The sequence below is a fragment of the Polistes fuscatus genome, unplaced genomic scaffold (assembly GCF_010416935.1).
Source record: "Polistes fuscatus isolate 324 unplaced genomic scaffold, CU_Pfus_HIC Scaffold5, whole genome shotgun sequence".
NCBI classification, from domain to species: domain Eukaryota; kingdom Metazoa; phylum Arthropoda; class Insecta; order Hymenoptera; family Vespidae; genus Polistes; species Polistes fuscatus.
Genome location: NW_025113129.1, coordinates 8004876 through 8021279, shown reverse-complemented (window position 1 = coordinate 8021279; position 16404 = coordinate 8004876). Strand labels below are relative to the sequence as shown.

The 16404-nt window shown below is 36.0% G+C and overlaps 1 protein-coding gene across 3 annotated transcripts in view; it reads left to right on the top strand.

Annotated features, from left to right (window-relative positions):
* Positions 1 to 16404, top strand: part of LOC122522409 (tensin-1-like) — a 190779-nt gene that overhangs the window by 69671 nt on the left and 104704 nt on the right. The window lies entirely within an intron of this gene.

Here is a 16404-nt window from a genome sequence, read left to right as displayed (position 1 = left end):
TCTTTTTATCGATTGCAACGATATGTCTCTTTGTACCCTTGAGAGCAAATCCATTCCGCGTTTGGGGATTTTCACTGAGTGTCAGTACACACAATCACGATGATATATGTTGTTCCGATGTCTCCATGATATTTGTTCTATGTTGACGGTCTTTTTTTTTTTTATACAAGATAAAAAATCGTGGAAAATTTTTCGCATCACCTCTTGAGAAGTCATTTCTTTCGATATTGATTCGGTTAATATTTTTCTAACGAAAAACAAAAGGAAAATAAGATCAAAATTGTATCGATGTAATAAATTCGATTATTAGATATGTTTAGATAATGCATCGTTAAATTTTGAAATACATTTTCAATAGCTGATTACTTGATATCCATGGGAAAGAATAATGAAGTATGAATCACAAGGTGGTTTCACGCTATTAGAAAAGCTCGTAGGAAGGAAGGGAAGACGAGATCGTAGAATAGAGTGGCCCATGGGAGCACTCGCGTCGGCTAAATCGAGAACAGCCCTGAGATTATCGAAGATATACCGTGCCCTGGCGCTCTACTTAATTCGACGGTGTAATCAAGCGAGAATACCGATTTGAGCTACGATTTATGATCGTATTAATGGCTTCGCCATAGCACGCTGAAATTAAAATCGTTGAGTTATTACCCCCTTCGCGACGACAAGAAGCTCCAACGGAGTCTCCTACGAGCGTTCTATGTAAAATACACTTAGATCATTGTAACTATGATAAATTTACCGTCTTTTCGATATTCCTTAATAACATTTTTCTCTTTTTCACTAGCCTACGACGAATAGCTATATAAATTAATCTATAAATTTATATTGAATTTTATTACTAATTTATCGTACACGTTTAAATTTATTTTTCGAAGTAAAATAATGTTCGAATTGAAATCAAATTTAATCGTATATCGACATATTTTTTCTTATTATTTAAGAATTCAATTAATTTGGATAAAACGTTGAAAGGGAAAAGCTAAAAAATCGTTAAATCGAAATTGCAATTGATGTTTCATTTATCTTATATTGTTAAGAAGAATGATAAGAAAAGTGATGAGAATTAATTTAAACGAAAGAATGGAGATCATCTACTAAATAATAAACTCTATTACATGTAAGTAAGTAGTTACAACGTATCTAAAAAGTGTCGAAAGCATTAACGTTGTTTGAACGAAGTGACAGAGTCGTCTATCACCTCGAATCTTTTTGTCTCTCGTTCTCATTTTCTCTATCTATCTATCTACCTACCTACCTATCTATCTATCTATCTATCTATCTATCTACCTATCTACCTATCTATCTACTTTCTTTCTTTTTACAAGAAAGACGAGTGTTTTACGGTCAGTATAAGAGTGACGACGAAGGGGAAACGAAAGAGGGTGGATAAAAGAAGGTCGTGAGATCATAAATCAAGCTCCCTTGACGAAATTTCATCTCTATCTGCAAAAAAAAGGTATGTTCATGTTCATTCGTTCGTTCGTTCGTTCGTTCGTTCGTTCGTTCGACCGTGCGAGATTGTCAACTAACTTCGAAGGATTTCTCTAGCATTGTCGGAAAGTGACAAATAATACGTGCTCCGTGAATGAACGGTCATCTATTCTTCGTGTAGGCGTATAACGTTGTAAGATGAAGAAAAAAGAGATAAAAAAAATAAATAAAAAGAATGAAAGAGAGAGGACAAGATAAAGACATAGAGAGAGAAAGAAGATGGGTCGATTGAGTGAGACGATGGATGAGAAAAGAACGCGCGGATACCTTTGAATCTGTCCTGCTAGTTTTTAGAGTATGAAGGAGAAAAAGAGAAAGAAATAGAGAGAGAGTGAGAGTAAGAGAGAGAGAGAGAGAGAGTGGAGAGAAGAGAAAGACAAGTGGTCGTTTTTACGGTAGCGGCTCTTCTATCATCTTGCTTTGGTAAAACGATCATAAATCCAACGATGTTTCTCCATTGGCTTCTCCTACTCTTCCTCTTTCTTCTTCTTCTTATTTTCCATCTTCCTCGTTTCTCGTCTCCTAAACGAGATCATAATGAGCTATAAACGGCTTTCGTTAAAGATTTCTCGTGTATAGTTTGCAAGGAAAATAAAGTACCTACTCGAGTAGTAGTCTTCGAGCATCTCGACTTACGATAATTAAACGAATTTAAAAGGGCTCGTGTCATCGAGGCAAAATTTTATTAAATTTCAATTGACGAATATCTAACATCTTATTGCTTATTTCTATTATAGTTTATTTTTTTCTTTTTGTTCTTTAATTTTTCTTTTCTTTTGTGCTTGTAAAAATCTGGTAAATCATCTTGGTTTTAGTGTTCGACATAAAGTATTAACCCGTTATTAAAAGGGTAAGTTTATGAAAGAGAAAAAGTTCTTCGTAATAGAAGGGGAGTTTTATTGGCGGTATTCGGCAACCGGTTTTCTTCATTAGGGCGAAGATTTGAGTAACTTTTAAACGTCTTTCTTTCGGAAGTCTTGTTGGAGATTGTGGAAAAATCTTTTCCCTTTTTAAACTCAAAAAAAAGTATCACGTAACTCTTTCGTCTGGATGGGCTCATGAAAATTCTGATTAAAAGCAAAAGTGACAGCTCTAACCGGAAAACTATCTTTATCTCTGCCTGTCTCTCTCTTACATTCATATTATCCTTTTGTGATCTTTTTAATTATCTCCTGTAATCGGTCGATGTTTGCAAAAGCTTAAAAGTGACATCAGCAGCGAACCCAGTTGGCTTCCTAATTGGCTAAAATTCTTCATATTATACCTTCACGTATATTTGTATTATTTAATATATTTATAGAAATAATACAAACAAAATTCATACGTAAAATAATAAATTAGTATAAATTCAACGTTAAACGACAAGTATTAAATTCTCGATAAATGTATTGTTTTGAGATACTGATAAAGCAAAACGAATAAGATGATTTTAAATATTTCTATAAATTTCCAACCTAATTACCACCAATCTCATTAGCAAGTTGGGAGAATACGCGGTTGCCGTTGCACATTATCTTGTTAAACAAAACGCTAAAACGATTGTCAAAGCATCACGATTAACCGCGACGCTTTTACACAACATCGTAATCGTTGGAAACTTGTTAAAATTTGTTTGCACAGTGCTCGGCTAACCGGTGGTAGGTACCGAGTAAAGTGTCGTCGTCGGACGCGATAAACTTTTGACGGGAAAGGGGACTTTGAAAAAAAGAAAACACAAACAGGCAGAATGAGATAGAAAGAGAGAGAGAGTGAGAGAGAGAGAGAGAAAAAGAGAGAAAGAAAAAGAAAGTCGACGCGAGTACACGCGAGTGCACGCGCGAAAAAGAACGACGCGATGGAAAAACGCAGGTATCCTAGCTAGCAGCTACCACCTTCCACCCACCCTCCTCCCTTCCCCCCGGGTGGCGGGTCAGCCATCGAGCCTCGAACCCGTCCCAAAGCGTCTGCGGTCGGCGTATATCGCCCGGGGTAGTGCTCACCGCAATGTTTTCCTCCAATTTCACCCAAACAAACAGTCCGTTATAGATTTGCGAGAGTCAGGGTGCCCTCATCAATTTATAATGACGACCTTTGTATGTCGGAAAATGAGGGTAAAGCTGCAACCGGAGTGAACAAGAAAAAAAGTGCGCTCGCGCGTCGCACTGAGAGTAAAAGAGAGTAGGAGAGAGAGAGAGAGAGAGAGAGAGAGAGAGAGAGAAAATCAGAGGACATCGGAGAAAAGAAATAGCGTACACCGCCATGAAAATATCAAGAGACCATTACCAAGCCCAAGCAACTACTCCCTTTTCTTTCTTTCTCTCTTTCTCTTTCTCTTTCTCTTTTTCTTTCTATCTTCATCTTTCTCCCAACCCCTTTTGCAATACTACCCCATTATTGTTATTGTTATTGTTGTTATTCCCGACTATTATTGTCGTTTTCTTTCCTTCCTTGATCTTCGAATCAACACCGCTTCCATTCTGTATCATTTCTATTTTTTTTTTTTTCAATTCTACCCTCCCTTCCTATTTCTCTTTCTTTAATACGTTCGTCAAATTTTTTCATCTACGAAATTTTCCGTCCTTTTCCCTTTTTCGGACGCATTGATTCTGCCGAAGTAATTATTTCATCGATAACTCGTACAATTACTCTGATACGAATTAAATATAATATCTTCGATTGCAAGAGAAACTAATTTTTTTCTTTTTTTGTTTCATAAATTCCGTAAATTAAAATAAAAGAATTCCATATTTCTTTTTTTTTTTTGTTTCGTTTTGTGGCTTTTAGTAAATTCGTATTATTTATAGTTAGAAAATCGATGGACTCGACAAATTTTTCCGTAGTAATTTCCTTCAAAGATGGTTCGAAGGGGAAAGAAAAAAAAGAAAACGAAAAAAACAGGAAGCATTAGGCAGGGTCGATCTCTTAATCGGACATCGACGCCCTGTCTCTATTCGGATCCAACGCAATCCCGAAACGAATCCATCCTACGGGCCCTCGACGGGAGTCTACCACCGAAGACGAGAAGGAAAAAAGTGCGTAAAAAGGAAAAGCAGCGAAGGGGCGTAGGCTCTCTTTCTCTCTTCTTTATCTATCTTTTTTTCTCTTCTCTTCTCTTCTCTTCTCTTCTTTCTTTTTCCAGTCTTCCATCGTTGATCCAGGAGTCCTCATAACGAACGCGGAGAATTCAGGCGGTGCCAAGTGCGAGTGGCTGTTTGCAGGGTCAGCTTATTTCTCTTCGACTTTCTATTATGAATATTCGTGGTTTTCATCCCTTCCTCTTATCCTCCACCTTCCCATCCCCCTATCCATTCCTTCTCTCATTCCCTTCTTACTCTTCTCAATCCGTCCGTTTTCCGTTCGTCTGTCTCTCCCCATCCCCTTTCACCCTTCTCTCACTCTCTTTCTCTGTCTCTCTCTCTCTCTCCTTTCGATGTCGGCGGTTTAAAGCATATTAGACCTGCTCTCGAGTCGGGTCCATTGTAAATGGGGAGATTGCACCGTACCGTCCGACGCGCACGATGCCCCTTTAAAATATCATCCCCCGGTTTTCGGACTTTGGCCCTCGAAAATCCTCAGATCATTCTCCAAAGTCAATGCCGACGGCGTACCAGTCGAGCGCATTTTTATTACACACGCAAATCCTCCTACCGAGAAGAATATTTTGTATGTGGGAGGGGTTTTCTTTTTTTCGTCATCCTTTACGCCAGAGAATATATGTTTGTCCGTTTCTTCAGACTTTCCGGAACGTCCACGCTCGACGGTGAATTTTTTACCGAGAGTCGCATTCATAATTAACGTAGGATATGATCTTCCGTGCACGTCGACGAGGAGGGATTTTTCGAAAAATACTTGTGCGATAAAAAATTTCTTTAACGAAAATCGACGGTAACGAACGTGGTTTACCTGCTTAGTCGGTTAAAGGACAATACGAAAAAGAGCCAGCTGTTTCATTGGACGCAACCAAAAATCTCTGCGAAGAGAAGAAGATATATCTTCTTCTTTCTTTTTTCTTTTCTTTTTTCTTTATACGAAAAGAAAGTTAGTGGCATAAAAAGTAATATCGAAGTAAGAGAAAAGGTCGGGAATTCAAGTGGATGATGAGAGAATTTCGATTGATAACAAGAGTACCGTTGATATGTCCACACGAGACCAATGCCAAAAGAATCCGAAGAAAATAGGACGAAATGGAGAGGAGGTAGTCCACTCGAGAAGAAAACGAAGAAGTTTTCGAATAATTCTTTGTGGAGACGACGAAGTACTCGCAAGACAATGAAAGATTTCTATCTTTCTCATTTTACTTTTGTCTTTCTGTTAATGGAGAGTAATAGAGAGAGAAAGAGAGAGAGAGAGAGAGAGAAGATTAATACTGCGACAGAAAAGGAGGCATCTTTGTTGGAGAGTCAAGTAACAATTAAAATTCTTTCCAAGGGTTTGCCGATTGTCCCCATTCGAGTCGATGAAAATAATGCTCATGCTCGATGCTCTCCATACAGGGTGGTACCATTCATTACAGGTAAAAAAAAAAACAAACGTGCATTCCGTTGCGTAAAGTGTGTACAATTCTATGCGTATAATTTGAACGGGTACACTAAACTGATATATATAAAACACACACATATATATACATATGCATATAAGAGTAAATACCAGTGCGTGGAGGAACAAACCTCTGCGTCATACGTCGAAGAGAATTAATAGCGAATCGGCTTTTCATACGACGATTGTCTTTTCGTTGCCGCCTGCAAAATACGGTCATTAATTAACGGATTGATCGATAAACGCAGGAATACTGTCGGTTAAGTCGGCGACGTATGCGTACTATATGATTATTATTATAGTTATTATTAGTATTATTACGAGTGTGTATAACCATCGAGGATACCGCATAATAATCAAGCTCCTTTTTTTTCCTATCGACAATACGACGTTAAAAGAGCGTCGTTGGGTATAATGACGGCTCAGAATTTTGTGGACACAAGGAAATGCATATGGAGAAATATACATATATATGTGTGTGTGTGTGTGTGTGTATGTGTATATACAACATATATATATATATATATATGTATATTTATTATACGTATACGTATGCAAATACATAGCAATGAGAGAAACCGCGCATTCGGATGGAAGTTTGATAGAGTAATGGAAGCATTATTTGCTATGCAAATTTTATGTACGCTTATTAAGCTGTGCTTGAAACGGGCGATCAATATTCGGCAACGTTATGCGGTAGCTAAGAATAAATTATGGTGTGGACCGCTTAAATTACGGCAATTAATTAATGGCTCGCTTTCCCTTTCCCCTCCCCTCTTATCAAACTCTCTCTCTCTCTCTCTCTCTCTCTCTCGCTCACCCGTTCGATTTTTCTCTTTACTCGCGAAGTTTTTTTGACTTTCCGCATTTAGATTCACTGTTTTTACTCTCAGAAACCTCGTTAAAATTCAATCTGCGCGACCAGAGGATATATTTTAAAACAATATATCTTTCAATCTATAGACCGATCAAAATATTCTAAAAGAAATATCGTATTTATCAATCGTTTTATTTCATTAACGATTTCGTAGTATGGTTAAACGAATCAATATGTGGTCGGACATCGAAACGCATTATTAAATCATTTTACGTAGATGTATTTTACTTGGAGTAGGAAATGAAATATCGAACGGCGCGTTAATCAAAAAACGACAGGAGATCCGGAAATGTGAGGAAGAGAAATAGAGGAAGTAAAAGAGAAAAAGAGAGAGAGAAGGGAAGAGATGGATAGAAGGATAGGTTATTGCATGACGGAAAGTTTCGTGATATTATGTCCTTATTTAAAGAATACGAATTTTCGTTGATTCATATTTACGAGAATACTAGTTGAAAGAAAGTAAGAAGAAGAAGAAAAAAAGAGATTAATGACATGAAAAAAATGAATTACCACGCTCTTATTACGCACAAGTTCAAAAAATGATTTTGTCATAAATAAATAAAAAAAAGGCGATTAATAAAAAATGTTAAAAAAAAAAAATTAAGGGAAGAAAAGTGTTAATAATTCCAAGAGAATCACGTTGATCCTCTATCACGAACTCGTTATTATCGGACTTTTTATATTATTTCCTCGGCTCTTATTATTTCGTTCCTCTCGCCTCGTCCTCAAATTGCTCGAAGTAAGACGCGTTCCTTTGCTCCGAGTAAAATTACATTCATTACATCAATCGCTTCGCAGCGTTACGAGATCGAGAATTTCCGGCTCCGAGTGGTCCACTCTTCATCTTCATGTTTTTTTTCCTTCTTCTTCTTCCTCGGTCTCCTCTCATCCTTTTCCCTTTTGCGAGGGTCGCGCGCCGATTTATAGGGTGGGAGATTCTTCTTAGAAGTTCGCGTGCGCGTGGTCCGTCCCACGAGAAAATTAGTTCTCGTTAAGGGCCGATGCGATATATAAGTAGAAAAAGTTTCGCACGATCGAAATTGCACCGCGAAACGAGTTTTAAATCGTACGTATGTTTCGATCGATCAAAGAAAATTCCCTTTTAATTTTTCGCTTTTTTTAATTTCGATTGCAAGCAAAAAGAAATATTATATAATGCGCCTAATTATAAGTTGTAAGTACACCGTTTATTTTAAACTCTAAAAATCAATTAAAAATTTCTTACTTTAATCAATTATCTAAAAAGTGCCAATATTATTATTATTATTATTATTATTACGATACTCTGTCCATTTAGTTTTGTCGTGGAAATCTATTGGAACTCGTGCAGCTGCATTTCTTTTCTCATTTCTCTCATTTCTATTATATTAAAATCATTTAATCTAAATATTTACAAAATCAATTTTAAAAATAAAAATCTTATTAATTAATTATCTCGAAAAGTGTCAATACTGTTATTACGACACTCGTTCGCTTTGTTAAAGTTAGTAAGATATTGTTCAAAATTTTCGAGAAGATCCTTTTAAAGAGAATAATAGGAAACGATCGCGCGATTACTTTATCAAGAGTTTATCACGAAAGGATCACGAGAGCAAAGCCTGAACTAGCACAGCTGCAGCTGGCTGCATCGGTTCCTACTTCTCTTATCTTCTCTCCTACGTTTCTTTTCAGAAACAAAGTAGAGGAAGAAGAGGCAAATAGAGAGAGAGAGAGAGAGAGAGAGAGAAAGAGGGTGATAGGTAGAGAGCAACGACGCCCACGCCTCAAGGCCTAGACAGATTACGTCGCCGACTGACTAGAGCTCGGATGATCCGTCAAAGAAACGTTTCACCCTCTCCATAAAGGAAAGCTTCCGTCTATCCACCCCTCGCCGTCGTTGTATCTCTCTCTGTTTTTCTCTTTCTCTTTCTCTCTCACTCTATCAACAACGATCACTTTGGAATCCTACCAAAGTATCTTGACTTCGACCACCGAGTTCTCTCCGTTAGCTTTCTAGAAACACATCGAAGGAAGAGTCGATCCTACGAACGAATTTCGATTCGAACCTACACGTGACTTTGTACATACGTAACATCTTTTTCATCCCATACAACTTTTCATTTCCTTTGTACCTTCTTCGACAAATATTATATAAAAGAAGATTTTTTTTCTTATACGATATCTTTCGTGATTATCGCGAATAGTCATCGTGAAATCCAAAATGACATCTAATCTTACGAATTAAAATGTGTGTTATTGATTAGAATAATCATAAGTAGGTTCAATAAGTTAAAGAATCGAAGCATCGATCCGTCGGTTGGATGACAAAACTGGTACGTCGAGTAGTAGTGGTCTGTTTACTGATGGAAGCGCGACACGCTTCCGAGTGTTTGCCTTGGAGGGACATCGATTTGTTCCAGCAACAGATGTGCCATCTTTCTATCTTCCTAAGAGAGCAATTTCAAAAAAAGCTTTGATGTTATAGGAGATATTAGTCAAATCGTCTTTCTATGCAAATATTGATATATTATGTCGTGCAAGAAAATATTAAAATATCTATTCGCCCACGATGAATTTGTACGTAATTATGAGATAAAAAAATATAATTATAAAAATCAATTCGTTACTTGAATTAAATAACGATGATGATTGCTACGGCGACATATAATACAGAAGATATAAAATAATGTCAGGAATCCAAAAGAAGAAAGAGTCAAAAAGAGATTGGGAAAGGGCGTCGGTATGCGTCGTACTTATTCACTTGTCCGCTCGAATACACGTATACAAAGAAGATAGAAATTCGCGAGAGAAAAAGAAAGGTAGGTGGTACAAAAAAGAGAAACCGTCAAGAGGGGGTGGATGAGACGGTCGAGCACATTATTAAAGGAATCCATCTGTGTTTGAGTATTTCCGCGACATAATTAAGCGCCTCCTGTACAGCAGTGACCGTTAGCAATCCACCCATTCTCTATCTCTTTCTCACTCTACTATCATTCTATATCTTTTCTTCCTTATCCTTTACTCTATTCTCCTCCTCCTCTTCCTCCTCTACTTTTTCTTTCTTCCTTTCTTCTTTCGTTTCTCCAGCGGTCCAGAAGTCGTACATGCCATCCCCTCCTCTATTCCGCCATCTTTGATTTTCTCCAACATGCCTTCGAGCACGACGACACGATCCACCCCTTCCCTTCGACCCAATAGCATCCTCCATCTCGTAGAAGAAAAGCTCGTCTCTGCTTTGGCAACGCTTTTGCTCCACCTCTTTCTTTATCATTCTTCTTTTCTCTTCATTTTTCTTCCCGTATTATTTTCTTTCTTTCTTTCTTTCTTCTTTCTAATTTTTTTTTCTCCCTTTTCGTTTTTACCACTCGGAGGAAGTTAGCCAAGCAGCGTGTTCTAATGACACTTCTACCACTCTCACTTTTCACTCCACTTCACTTCATCCTTTTCCTTCGCATTTCCTCGTTCGCACCCTCTTCTGTCATATTTTTTTTTCTCCTTTTCCTAAACTTTCTTCTTAACATTTTATTTTTTAAATGCCGCTCTTTATTTTATTTTTTTTGTCTCAAATATTACGGTTTTACTTCAATTTTGCATCTCGTAGTTATTTATTCTTTACGATCTTCTTCCTCTGTCCGTCTTGTAAAAGTTAAGATAAAGTTGAGTCAAAGGTAGAATCGACGAATAAATATACTTTTTACCTTACTCGACACGTTTCTTCTTCAAAGTACGATCAATGTAGATGCGCGAGAAAGATCAAAGTGAAATAAAAAGGAGAAGGGAGTAAAGAGAGAAAGAGATATCTCGTAATAGTATAGGTATCTCGTAAAATAATTTTACGCATGAGAGAGGGACTCTCAGCATACGATCATTAACTAAAGTTTCACGGTTTTATGAATAATATCTGTATTCTAGTAAGCCCTTTAAGTAAGACGAAAGAATCTTAAAATGAGATAGAATGTTCCCGCGTGATTTCAGTGCCCTGGGGAAAATTGGGAGTCGCTAATTTGAGATTACTCGCCGACAGGAAGAACAGCACCATCGGTCGTCATTGTCCTTTAGGGTATTCCGCCCTTCTTCCATCTCATCTTGTCCACCCTTTCTTCCTGATTTTCAAATCGTCTCCGGTTGGTTACTTGGTACACTCTGCCTGTCTTCGTCTTCTTCTTCTTCTTCTTCTTCTTCACCTTAAAAGCAATTGAATTACGCCCGACGTAAGGACGTTATTTGATTACGCATCCTTGCTTGCTTCACGGATGGAAGGTGGGAAGTAATTTGCTAGCACGATTCGATTAGCCTTATCGTGACTTGCTATTAGTGAGACCTGTTTCCTAGTCGCTAATTACTAAATACTTACTACTATGAACAAAAGAGGAAAAGTAAGTTAAAAAAATCTCTTCTTTTTTCTATTACTTGGTTTTTCATTTGTTTATCAAATTTCATTGACGGCAACGGCCTGTCCACGTTGAAAAAACTAGTTCTCGTCAGATCACTTAATATTAAGTCAAGCAACGATGAATACGATTAGTACACGGATGGGTGAAAAAGAAAAAAAATAATCATATGCTGTTGAGTCCAAAGGGCGGTAAAAAAACGCGACTTTTTTTGGAAATGTGAGATATGTGTGAGACCGTTTTTTTAGAAAAATAATTCCAACCCGTACCAGGGGAAATAATACAAGACGATCTCTTATAAATTTTATTTATGGTTTTATTAATGCATCGAAAAAAAATGATGAAATTGTTCTTCAAAATATTTCGTCTAATAAAACAATCTAATAATTTCGGTCACTTCTTCGTAATAATTACAATGAATGTAGTTGATGTTAATGATTAATATTATTTAAAATATCGAAAAAAATGAGAGAAAACATTTTATTACTTATCGATAAATACATATCTCTGTCTCCCTCTCTCTTTCTATTGGTTATACGGTATATGCCGAATATTCATGAAATCCCACCAATTAGTCTGGTCGGTTTTAACCGCGTCGTTTAATCGCTCGTTGCAGTAAGCTTTGCCTATGTTCGTTATCAAATAAAGGATAATGTATATACCTAGTGTATTACTATAGCTCTTTCGCGCTTGCTTTTTGTCGCCGCGCCGTGATAAAGGGCAGAAGCGAAGGCTTAAACAAAGTGAATCCTTGTTATCCGATTTAACGATTATTAAATCTGATAATAAATTCGGTATATAATCGTATCGTGAGAACCGTCAAGAGTTCGTGCAGGTGTGCCAGGATAATGCGTTGATTTTCGTACAACTAAAAACGCAATAGTTTGGTTATTCGATTACACGCTTCCTTAAGTTCCGTATCTCTTCCTTTTTATTTCTTTCTCTCTCTCTCTCTCTCTCTCTCTTTTTCTTCATCTATCTATCTATCTCTCTCTCTTTTGACAATCGTTCTACTCCCAGACCGTTACCATGCTAATATCCGAGAAAGCTGAAGAGTCATAAGATGAAAAAAGGGAGAAAGAAGCTCGTCGTTGAAAGCAATTCGAGAATCTTTCTCCCGTTTTCATTATTCTTATTGCTGTGCAGACTACACCGTCTACATTTCTTTCTTCGACAACTTCTTTTCTTCCTTGCGATTAGGTAAACCTCCAGTGAAAGCAATTCACGATCACCGAGTATATCTCTATCAAAGAACTCGCGTACGATATTGATGTGCTCCTCGAGATCGAATCCCTCGTAGAAGAACATTAACAACCGCTCGTTCAGTCAACAACCATTGTATTTTCTATGACAGTCTATTAAAAAAGAAATAAAATCATTTGTTAAAAATATGTTTCTTTTTTCTTATTAGGATTAGGAAAAGTTATCTGAAAAATTGTATTATTCGTGTTATTAAAGTAATATCGTTCGGTCGAGAATATTTTTCGTTTTAAATATTCGCGGATTATACGATTTTCTTGATACTTTAGAAAAAAATATAATCTTTAGTTATCGAACACAAGGTGCACTTTGATATGCATTGGACAAATGCATGTATGTATATACGCGATCACCGGATTACTTTCGATATCGAGAAAACACATTTTCCTTTACGAATGGAAGTTCGATGTTTCTATAAGTAGGTATATAGTTTGCTATAAATATACTGTTTGAAGAAATCCGTAAAAGTAAGATAGACTTTTTCTCGTATCAGAATACAGGCGTCAGAATCGAATCTCATCTGTCTCAGAAGGTCTTTAAAGTTATATTCGATGATAATCTGAAAAATCTTTAATATATATGTGTATATATGTATACCTTAACAGATCAATATAGTTATTTCATTATTTAGCTGATCATTTCATGAATTATTAATAATTATTAATAACATATTACACGTTTCAACGGTAACATATATAAGATGTAGCAATTAATTCGATAATACGAAAATAATGGAGACTATTTCGCGCGAATAATAACAAATTACTTTATAAATAAATATTTAAATTTGTTAAAAATTGTCAAAAAGGTACCAATCTAATTGTTACACCTAATACAAATAATTCTGTTTTAAAATATCCTTTATTTCTATACTTGTACTCTAATTGAGCTTATTACACGTAAGTAAAAGACAAAATTACAATAATTTGTTCTAATTTTACTTGACTTACTTATTTCGAGTACCAGGTAAATGTACGTATACGTTTTCCATTGAAATTAATTACTGAAATAACGAATGATATTAGGATAAAAAAAAAATTCTCTTTAAAAAGAGCACGTAGTGTTAAGTAGGTAAATCGTTTATAGTAATGCATCCTTCCAAGCTCGATAATTACATAAAAGACTTAATTTTCATCTACACAGTGAACAAAAGAACACCTAATTGCACATATACATGCGTTCACTGACTCGTCTTCGAGACGATGAAACATCATTGACGACAACATAAACCTAATTGAACGTCAAGAGAACCAATGAAACCGCTACTCCATTTGTTAATTACTTTAATGATCTTTCAAGTATGAGATCATTTGGTGGAATAATGACACTCGAACTTTCCCTTCCAGAGAGTGGTTGTAGTATCAACGGTACATCGGTGTAATACGCCATTGACCATGATCGAGGTCACTCCGTAATGATCGTTCAGAATATTGCACACAAACTTGTGGTCTGATTATTATTTCGCATCCTATCCATTCTCATTGATTTTTTATTTTAAATAAACAAATTTGTTGATTCAAATTTTCTTTTTTTTTTTTTTAATTGAAATCACAGCCATTGGTAAAATGAAAACTATAGTAATTAAAATTTGTTTTTAATTTTCTCAGAATATCAAACATACGAATTTCATTCAATTTATTTCGATCTCTGGTTCACAAACTGTAATTTTGATGAATGCAATCTCGATGTATATAACTTACAAAGTAATTAAAGTAAACTTGAAATAACGAGAAATGAAAGGGCTTTATGAATGAAGCAAAAAAAAATAGTACTTAGGTAGAAATTTGATTTATTTAAAAACCAAAAGAGAGGTTAGTAAGAAAATATAAAATAATACTAAGAAAAAGAATAACCATAAGTTCTTCGAATGAAATTTTGATCTTTAAACGTCGTACTTTATTTGAACGGTCTTGTGATATCAAATGTGACTGTCGAAACGAAGAAAGAAAATAAGCCAACTGAATTCCCGCTCTTTCGATCGAAAGAAGATAGAAAGAGTAGGTAAAATACATCATAGCCTGGATTTTTATAAACCCTTCGATGCGAACCGAATTCGCCGGATCGGAACGGCGGAGAATGTCGAAATCAATACACAACATAGAATTTCGTTTATCCGTTCTTTACACAATATGTCATGTTTTTGATACGAACACTGTTCTTTCATAAAATTCACTGATATTTGATGAACATTTAAAAAAATCTTACTTTGATGTATCAAAAAGAAATGTTTTATTAAAGATTAAATGAAAAATGTTACTACAATGCGAGTAGTAACATTTCATTTTTGCGACACCCATGTTTATTAAAACATATAATATTAAAATAGGTAAATAAAAAAAAGGTGATCCTTAAATAAACGAAAATAAACGTTTAGTGATCTAATATATTTGAAGAGAGGAAAAGAGAGATGAAGAGAGAGAGAGAGAGAAATTATAATTACGAGCATATCACGGAACGCATATGGCAACAAATTTCGTTACTTTACTTTGAATATCATAAGCACACTCTGTACAACGACTAGAAACACGGTCTAACGTGTAATAACGTAATATCGCGCAGCTGCCGCAATGTTCGTCTAATCCTATGAGCTTCTCTATCCATGATGGTACGCGTATAACAACCTAGAAGCAAGTATACCAAATGATTGATTATAGCATAAACGTAAGTACACTCTTTCTTCTTCGTATCAATCGAAACTTATCAAGAAGTATTTAAAGGATAAGCACTCTCGTTCGACGACGATATTTCAAACGATTTATTCCTAAATCGGCTGTACTACATAATAAAAATATCGTGAGAGCGCGATAGTAGATGGGGAAGAGGTCCAAAGCCGAAAGAGAGTAAAAGAGAAAAAGAGAGAGAGAGAGAGAGTGGAATCGAGATGAAGGGAAGAGAAGAGGAGGATACAGGATAAAGGGTGAGCCGAGTGGCTTCATAATAACATGACGGTAATTGAACGAGAGAGGCCCACATCCTAATTAACCGGGATGATGACATTAAAAGAGCACTGTTATTATCAATTAACCGCGCCGATTGATACACGCGATCGAACCGGCCAGCCGGACGCACATACGTATAATAACTATATGTTATATTATGTGCGTGTTTGTGTGTATATGTGTCTGTGTATTATACATCATACATATATGTAGTTAAGTTACTATAACGTTCATGTACTTTACTCTCTCTCGAACATCAATTTTATAAACGCGAGGAGAAACTTTTGGGCGTTCTCTGTGAAAGGAATTAAGCCGGTGCAACGCGGAATCGTCGTGGAATTTGTCGATCCGTTGCGACGGCACCCGTCACCATCCAAAGGGTCGTCGAACCTGCAAGAGGATTCTTCCGTTAATCCGAACACACTCGTCGTAACGCACAATCACATACGCGTTAAGCACATTCGTTACCGTTGCTATGATTTTATCGTGCATATTTATATCGTTACGTATTAATTCGTTGCGTTTGATTAAATTTTCGAATTTTTATTAAATGATTTCAATTAGAATATAAAATAGTTATTGATAATGGGTATAGTGTATTCAGCGATTTTATTCTTATTCGAAAATATCAGAGGAATTTTATATTTTTATCATACGATCGCAACATACATTCGTTTCGTTTCACTATTTATGGGAATTTATCGTTTCATACACCAACTCTCATTGTATTCTTTACGATTGCACAAACTTTTTAATAATTTTTAATACGGATAGAAATATATGAGTTAAATTTTGAATTTTTATATTTACGCGCATGCAGACATACACACACATATTTAATCTAAAAGACCTTTAAATTCTTTTTGAAATTCAATTCAACAAAATCGATTTTTATCTTGTTCTTTTATCTCTTACACAGTCCAACGAGCTTGCACCATTGCAT